This window comes from Macrobrachium nipponense, chromosome 24 (assembly GCF_015104395.2).
Source record: "Macrobrachium nipponense isolate FS-2020 chromosome 24, ASM1510439v2, whole genome shotgun sequence".
Taxonomy (NCBI): domain Eukaryota; kingdom Metazoa; phylum Arthropoda; class Malacostraca; order Decapoda; family Palaemonidae; genus Macrobrachium; species Macrobrachium nipponense.
Window position 1 is genome coordinate 23,749,902 of NC_061091.1, and position 10,181 is coordinate 23,760,082.

The window sequence follows — 10,181 nt, forward strand, 5'->3', positions numbered from 1 at the left end:
TTATAACTGAATAATTATGCTAATTTATTCTGTCAGTTAATTCCCTACTCCTCTGGCCCAGATAAAGTGCATTATAGTCCATTTGGACGAATGAGGAATTAAATATCATATTAAATCAACAGGGATATTCAGTCTGAACTACATATACTAAGTCTGATGCTCTCTTTTGCACCTAAGTAAAACATCGCCTAGAACTATTTAAAAAATTAAAAACTATTTAAAAAAAACTGTAATAATAGTCTTTAAAAAAAAGCCTCAAGATCTGTGTTATTATAGGAAACAAATACAGATTTTACTAAGTCAAGGTATATCGTATCTACTAATGCCCTCATTTTTCGCAAGACGATCAAAATTTAAACCCGAAACCAAAGATTATCAGTAATCCGTGTTGTGGTTAACCCTTGGTTAATACAATACGTGGTACTGGATGGCAGTCCCTCATCTGACGATCATCCCCAAATATTTCGACCTTTGTATGCAAATGATTTTATATTCTTTTAATTTCACCTTTTTAAGAAAGCAATTCTTAGTGATCATTTTTTCCCAGCTTTAAGCAGTTAGCTTGTTCCACTCCTCCCGACTGTATACCGTGTGTTTGTGTTTGTGTGTGAGGTGTTCAGGAGGAGTTTCTCTTCCACAATTTTTGTTGTGGGGGATCGCCTTTGTGTCACTAACCTCTTTGATGCAGACTATCACATTTCCTTACTTCTGTTATAATTCTTCAAAGCTCTGGATAAGTACATCGACTCGTCGTATTTTCCATTTATTGCTACAGTCCGTTTCGCCTTATCTCAGGCTTTTTCAAGGAAGAACTAATACATAAAGGTATCGTCCGCTCTATTTATACAGACAGGATAGGATTATGGGGGATGCTATATCATTTGTTTACAATGTTTGTTTTACAGTTTACAATGGTGTGGTTAGTTATTTATATGGTATTTACACAAAATGACACTACAGTATTGGTTCTACATTCTGTTTCTATATCTATTTCTCATAAAATTATTGATTTTTTCATTTGTAGTGTTTGGGCGTGGCTCCATTTGGCGGTGACCTTTGACCTCGAATCCTGCTTCTTGGGCGGTTGGATGGTAAGAGCTCTGTCCCCTTCTACCTGGATATTTAAATTTTAAACTTAATTTCCTTGTTGCTAAATATACTGCTTCTGTTGTTGTTGTCCCGATATGAATTGCATTTGTAATTCTAGTGTTATTTATCCATATTCAATTGCATACGACTTCATGCAACGCCTATATATGCAATTTCAGTTGCTATTTTTGTGGTTTTACAAGAAACAGAAGAGTTTAGGTAAGAGCTTACGACCCTAGGCCAGCACCCTAGCTCAGGTGTTAGTTCAAATGCAACCATTTTCTTAAGTCAATTGCACATTCAATAGCATAGGATTGCATGAAACATTTATCTTTGCTATTTTAATATTAATTTGTTTTATTTTTACCTTCAAAACTAGTTTAGGTAGGCTGCCATGAACCTTTGGCTACCATCCTAGGTTAGGTAAGCATGAAGGTGGTCATATTAAATTTTCTAACATCCCCCTCAAAACAAGACCAGAAAGATGCCTAACAAGAAAATCGTACACCTGGATAGAATTAATACGTTGACTCAGACACTTGTAAACTCTAACCCATTTGCTTTTACCTACCCAAATACCTTAGATAAATCCCTGATTAACGTCCAACAAAAACCAGTCACAAAAGACACAGAAGTATACATTTAACTTTCATATTAAATCCCCTTCCACTTCTCCCTCCCAATAAATTTATGCAAACTTATACACAGATTAACCTCACTAACAGTCAATGTAGAAAGCACGGGCATCATTTGGGGGGACTGGTGAGCACTTGCCCCCTCAAGACACTGAAGGGCCCCCCAAGACTTGGTTTGCCCTCTAGCCTGTGAAATAATGATAATTAATATAACAACATATGGAACGCCTGTTTACTGCTTTACTTACTTAATACAACTCTTTTATGGCTCCAAAATGCTCTAAAATGCCCACAAATTTCTTGGTGGAGACGGGGGATTACAGCAGCCCCCTTAATCCTAGCTGATAGGGCTCACTTCGCTCGCCACCCAACCCATACCATAATTCTAGATCTTGCTCCCCCCAAGGGAAATCCGAAATGATGCCACTGCATGCACTGGTTGAAAGTGCATGATGGTAGCCTACTGATGTAGCTCACATTAGCAAGTGCTAGCCTGACAAAGGACCCAAAACGAGTAAATTAGTCCTGCACTTATCATCCTTCTTACAAACACATAACGCAAAGCATTACCTTTTCAAATAGTGACAGAATAAAACAAATCAAATACAAAAAAAAAAAAAATAATGTAATAAAAGGAGAAAAATCTTGCAGGATTATAATACTAGTACCAAAGGTATTTCTTAGGTAATACACCAACATATCAAACCTATTTTTACCGGTATGATCTACAATATTAGACAAATAAAATTGAGAGAGCTACCGAGTTAGCCTAGGGCTACTTACCTTTGACATTACTCATCTTGGAATTTCTCCTGCCCGACTTATGTAAGATGATTCTTAAAATTTACAGCAATCATGAGTATATTACTTTCAACACCAATATATCTCTGAATGTGGCAATCAAAAATTTTCCACTTAATTTCACCAACTATCGGGTATATCGTCAATTTAACTCAAGTTGCACTAACTGTGACATGACCGTTAAAGTTCGACCTGTGGTGTGAAGAGTAACCGATTTTGAACCAATTGCTCTTTTCTCCCTCTGCCTCTGTCTCTCTCCTTTTGTTTTTGCTTTTTTCCAGGTACAATGAGGCCTTCTTATGCAATTGATGACTTCACAAACTACTTGTAATTGTATTATTTGTACTTGTATTATCTGATCATCCAATTTCATTTCGGTAAAGAAAGGTGTAAAGGTTCTTAGTAGGTGGCGTTCAGTACGGTAACTAAAATGTTTACCAGCAAATTACGTATCCCAAAAATGCAAAATTCAACGTTAAAGATTATTCTTTCTATTAACCACATCCGATAAACAGTCACTATATCATACCCTACACAAAAGAAAATATACAGTCATGTGTCTGCAAACTATATTTTCTGCTTGTCCTTCCTTTGTAGTATAGTTCCTTGACTTCAACATACGCCTGCGCGATCTTCCCCTTTTCTGTCACTAATTATTCATATAACATCAGGCTGTGTGAACTGCTGTTATCGCTTTGATGCATTTATTTACCCCTTAATTATACTAATCTATTCTTTTTAGTTTTATATATAGTTATTATAATAAGTGACGGCGTCAATAACCTCGTCGTTGCGACGCTAGCTAGAACTAATCAATCAATCAATATAATAAGTGAACGTTTGAAAAGTAAGTCCGACGTCGGATAATTAGTCTCACACAGCGATTGTTATCATGTATGATCTCTAAATGGTAAAAAGTAATGTATTTCCATACACTAGTTTTTCACGACAGCAATAGTAGAATAGAATAGAATGTTGAATTAAGGTAAAAGGCCAAGTGCTGGGACATTCGAAGCCATTCAGCGTTGAAAGAGAATTGAGAGTATAACAGTTTGAAAGGATTAGGAGTGACAAGAGGGAAACCTCGCAGTTGCACTATGAAACAATTGTTAGGAGAGGGTGGAAAGCATGATGGAAGAAAGAGAATATGAACTGAAGTACGTGCAGTAGAAGGAATGAAAGGGTTGCAGCTAGGGGCTGAAGGGACGCTACAAAGAACCCTAGGCTAACTAATGCCTACGGTGCACTGAAGGGACTGCCCTTTACCCTACGGGAAACAACAATAGCCAACGGGTAATGAAGCTCACGACTCACGTTCAGAGTCACCGACGTCCATCCGGGAGTCTACTTCACCACTAGCTGGCTATACCTTTGAAGTTAGAGACTATACATAAGTTCCTTGGTCTGAGCTCTGGACAGTACGTAACGTCCATGGGACTAGAATTATGCCATCTCGATCCTGTCTCTGTTATTTTACCAAACGTGTTTTTGTATTGTTATACGATGGATAAGTTTTCTCTCTTTTAATAGTCTGATATAATACATCAATCGGGAGGGGTAACAGTGAAATTGCTAGAATGATGATACAGGACTTTTTGAACAGTCGCCATAGAAGGTAAATTATTTGAAATCGATGATTTTAGGACTGAAAAGCAATAAAAGATAACCTCACATGGGCATAATAGTAGCATTTTATCAGCTATACCCCCAAAAACGTTGAATTCAGGCAAAGTTGCCCAAATGAAGCTCAGCTTCAGTAATGTTTATTTCATTTATTTATTTATGTACAAATGCCTCGTCGGGAATGACACTCCTACCTTCTAAACACAATGAAATTGGACTTCAGGGTCCAACCGTCAATGCACATATCCAGTCATATTACTCTATTCACAAGAACTGCTTCCTGGACCTAAAATAGCTAACAGCATTAAGGGGTTAAATGTCAAAATTCTATAACATCGCCTGAGAGTCAGACGAGCTGTTGATGATATAAGAAAGACATTTGTCTTGGAAACACCTTTGGCAGCTGCCGTGTCAGAACATGAATTAAATAAAAAAAAATGCTGGATATGAAACTTAATAATAATGTTAGTTACGAAACTTAATATTTCATAAAGAGAAGTGACGTAAAAAGAACGTGAATGAACAAACAGCTCGCGTATCCAATAAAAAGCGTAAAGGCGACAAAATAATAACGATGCATTCCCCAAAGGTTCCTGAGAAAAGGAAAACGGAATGAACGATTGATACAAGATCTAAGTCTAACCTAACGGATTTCATTCAGACCACCAATGACAATTTATTTACTATCGCTGTGTCTCGTCACAAGGTATGCCTCTTGGCAACTCATATCCTCTTGCAATAAATTTATTCCTTGGCGTGGCGAGAAAAAAAAACATGATGTTAATAGTAATAAAGACGTAGGTGCAAGCTGGTTAATGTTGTCCTAGTATGCAGGGGGCGTAGCCAGGAATTTAGTAAGTGAGGGTCACTTTTGTGGAAGATGAACCAAGCGAGTATCTTCATATATTCATCGCGATGAACTTCAACCATTATACCATTAAGAAATCTCTTATGGAAATCGTAGTATGCAAAATTTACTATGTAAATATATTGCAAAATCATTATGATGAGTTAATATTAAGGTTAAAATTAAAGAATTGGAACTTTTGCTAAATGGAATTGTACTATTAAGAAATAGAATTTAAAATGTGTAATTTATACAATTCACCATGTTAACATAAAGTAAAATTATTATTGTAATATGTTAATAAAAATTGTAACCTTATCCAAATAAAATTATGTATGAACCACACTTTACATTACTCTCACTAATACTTACCTTTCTAAACTATTCCCTATCATGGTTAGCTAGCTAACTGCCCTCATTCTTCTTTCGCCCATCTTACTTATCAGCTTTGAAAAAAAAAAAAAAAAAAAAAAAAAGTCATCGACGGCAAGGGGAGCCCAGTGAGCCCCACAGCTTGGAGTTCCGGATTTTTTTTTTTATTTACCATTTTCACGGGCATTTTGATGCACATGAAATGTATATTTTCGACAATGCCAAGAACCGGTACTATATGTGCTTCATCAGGTTGAATAATAATAATAGTCATTGCTATTTCCCCTTAAGATCAAAGATAATATCTCATTACACATCACTTTAGCAGAACAGGAAATAAAAATAAAAACTTCTATTGCATCTTTTTTTTCTGTATTGTGCTCCCTTACTCATCATGCAAATAAATACAGCTATGTCTGATCAGAACAAACAAGAGGAATATAAACAGTAGCCGAACAATGGCAAACCTGGACTCTCAGTAAGCAAAATACTAAGAATAAAACAATAGAGTAATGTAGTGCGGCGTAATCCCCACCGCTCGCTCCCTAGGCCACTTGTCTGTTTCCGATCCGTAAGAAATTGATGGGGGCGAATTTGAAACGGCTAGAAAATCGTCAATAGAGGAAATTCAGAATTGAGACCTATGTATTTTGAATGAGAAAAATACAAATCTATACAATAGTATGAAAAATACTTCTTCCTTCCCACCGTTATCCCTACTTTAAAGGGTCGGTTGCTTGATGCGCCTTCTCAACTCTTAGCTTGTTATCAAAAAATCAAATGACAATTAAGCAGCATATTTTATATAAAATTATATAAATACTTATTTTTCTTGATCAAATTATGTGAGTCTAAATGCTAACTTCCCTATATTAACGATATTATGGGCGATTCAAATCTGGGCCTTTTCATCTCTTATGGAGCGGAAACGAGCGCATTTAAGGATTAAGAAGTGTTACGATTGCGCGCTAAAATTCATTACAGTTGTGCGCCTCTTCCCCTTTTTTCTTTCAGGCATTTCTTGTCAAACTGCCCTACTGCATATGGTTGTGATAAGATAACGAGCGCTCTCGAACAGTATGACACTTTACAGCTTACAAAATGTATTCAATTGAAGTAAGCTAAGTTAGTTTCAATCGGATGAGGTGCTGACTTTTCCAGCTTCTGACGTCACATCGAACAAAGTTCGTCAGGCATAGCCCGACCGTGTGGACGGGGTCGGGGCTTTAGTCTGAAATCAACAGCATGGAATTCACACTGTCTGAGACCGAGAAAGGAAAGAAATCCTGGATTCACGATGGATACACATACAGGATCGACAGAATTCTTAAATCGTCGGAAATTTCATGGCGTTGTACAATAAAAACCTGCAAAGGAAGGCTAAGAACTGATGATAGCTGTACAACTATAATGGTTGAACGTGTACTCACTCACGAGACAGAAAGTAAAAAAGTTGAACTTCAAGCTATCCGAGCATCTGTGAAAAGGAAAGCATTTGATAAAATAAGCACGAGACCTTTGAAAATAGTTCAAAGCGAATTACAATGTGTTAATGACGAAAATCTGCAGGCAGATTAGGCCGACCTCTTGATGATGCTGCGAAAAACATTATTGTCATTACATTAAATAAGATCATACAGTACTACATGATACCGTTATCAAATGTTGAAATCAACAACATAAATTTTCTACCCCGATTAACAGGAAAATATTGAGAATAGTTTTGTGTACTAAAACAACACACACACACACACTAACACAGAATGAAGGATTAGACATGCCACGACATCACCATCTCAAAACTGAGTCACCCACTTGAATTGATGGTTGTACCTCGTCTGTCTCACGGTGGGCATGCAGTCACGTTCCCATACGCGTGTTCCCGATAGTTGCGGTATTAACAGAGAACTTAGTAAAATCATTCCTGTAATTGTCAATATATGATTTAATCTTATAATGAAAATATGGCTGTTTAGCCTATGATGTTTTTCACCCAAACATTTTTATTTCTCTCTTGAATGCCACGTGGGCTTGTTCCAATAGGTTCAGGTTCCGAATATATATATATATATATATATATATATATATATATATATATATATATATTAATATAAAGGTTTTTTGCCACTTGCAAAAAACCTTTATTTATACATAGCATCATGTTTTATATACTTCGATCAAGTTATTCATATATATATATATATATATATATATATATATATAGATATATATATATATATATATATAAAAGGTTTTTGCCACTGGGCACAAACCTGTATTTATACATAGCATCACGTTTTTGTATACTTTTTCGTATCAAGTTATTCATATAATATATATATATATGATATATATATATATATATAATATATATATATATATATATATATATAAATTGTTAAATATTGTATTCTTATTCAAAATTATTTATTTTCTTTTACTGCTGAAAATATTCTTTGTCTAAATATTTATTTTCGTTATTCTTTGAAGGTTTTCGCAAGTTTGGTTGTTAAGCTATTCTGCAATAAAGACATATTCAGTCTGCTGGTTTTTCGAGTTTATATAGGCACTACATTTCCGCTCTGAACCGCTTCCTGAGTAACGCCTCTACAATAGAAATTCCACCTGACGTGCTTTCATGAAGAAAGACGAACCTTTAGTACATCATAACTTCAGCCGGATGGGTCTGTCCGTTATCTTTTCAGGTACTACATTTTAATTACCTCGGTCACTGTGGCTGGGAAAAGCACATGTTACCACCGCGGTGTCTGTCTGAGTCTTAGCCTGTTATCTCACAAAGGTCGTTGGTTGACCACTCCAGAGCATTTAAAATCTAAAATTATCATAATAGCAGTATTAAACTGGTCACATTTTCGTTACAGTTCTCTTGAACATCATACTTTCAACCATTTTGTAAATTTTAAGACTACTTAAACCTGTATCGAACAAAATCTCTTAATTTTTTTTTCGGTTCGAATCGTTTAGCAACAAAAATTTATTTTCTCATCATTGCAATATCTCATCAATGAAAATTAACTTATAATATTGTTACAATATATTTTTGCGAAAGAAAATAATATCAATTTGGTTTTTTTTTCAGAACTTCAAATACAGTCATTCTTCAAATTACACTCTTCTTAGATCTTAGTAGAAAAAAATCGTACGGAGATCCTTGAACAATTCCCTCTTTTGTCTTTAAAGAAGTAATAGTGTTTAATATGGCCTTATCACATTTAAGAAAGGTTGAGTTCATAAATATAGAGGACCCTTCTATATCTATGGTTGTGTTGGACTTTCGGGTCTAGATGGCTTGTTAAAGAAAATTCAAGTGTAGCTACATAACGTAGACGAAGTAGTCAACTACGTCACTGGTTGCGCAAACCACTTTATGCTCTTTCAGAGGTCCGAGACTCAAAATAAAACTAAATATTCAGGGCATTATAATTAAACATACAAGTTATTCACTTTATTTCCCAGAAAAGTAGTCGCCCTCAATGACCGCTGGTGTCGCAACGCCAGCTACCCATTAGAACAAAAGATTGACAAGAATAGATATTTAAAAAGAATTCTAGAACGAAACTTCCGAAAGATTACCTTCATGGATGTTGATGTAAACATCACTTCGGCACTCAATTAGTAATTCTCCTGACGAATTAGCAACAGCCGAAAGTATGTTTATTTGTGTTTTTACGTTGCGTGGAACCAGTGGTTATTCAGCAACGGGACCAATGTCTTTACGTGACTTCCGAACCACGTCGAGAGTGAACTTCTATCACCAGAAATACACATCTCTAAAGTATGCATGTTTAACATCTTGAGTCTATGAATATCATGTCATTCTTGAATTCTTTCTCGTCATCAATAAATGTTGCGGTACACACTGGCATTAACAGGACATCTCAAGTCTTTAATGCAAAACTTCTTCATCTCTACTTCCAAACACGAATAAACATTCATGTTTACTCAACGAGTTTTGTTTTCGTGTAAATACGAGATAACTGGATCGTTTTGTCACTCCTTTTTTCATATCCCTGGTAGGGGCGAAAAAAAAGAAAGAAAAACGAACAAAAGCGAGCTTCGCTATTTCTAGCGCATAAAAATACCAAATCGGAGATTCCAACTCTCCCAGCATGATTTTGTAAATGACAATAAAATAGGGAAGTGAAAATTATGGCAGTTTGAGAATTCACAAATTGACTAGGGCAAAAAGAAAAAAAAAATCAGTCGAAGCCCTTTCACATTTACATCACAAACGTGTGATAATAGAAAACTTAGCCCTAGCATGCCTTCTTTATCTCCAAGAGGGACAAGGTCCTCATGAAGCAAAGAAGGATTAATAAGCATATTGCTGATAATACCTGTGCACACGCACCATGCGTGGACGTGCAACCATCTATATAAGTTTTCACACGGCACCCAGACAGTTTCATCCCAGCAAGCATATAAACAAATTTACAATAACATACTTTAATTAAACTATAACGTTTATCATTTGGCACCCCAATCCACGACAATACAATGAAAATATTTTTCCTACGCAGGTCTTTTTATAATCAAACTGCTTTGTTATGAAATTAAACATGTCCACATTACCGTAATCACTATCTTATCACGTGAACACGAGGGGTTGACAGCTTTATAATATTTAACATTCAAGAAACAGAACGAAATTCTATAGAGAAAATGGTTAGAAAAAAATTACAAATTTATTTAATTTTATATACGTATAATAATTTATTTTGCATATAATAATTAATCTTGTCGATTACCAGTGAAGCTTTTTTTTTTATATATAAAAGATGTATGACCATTCC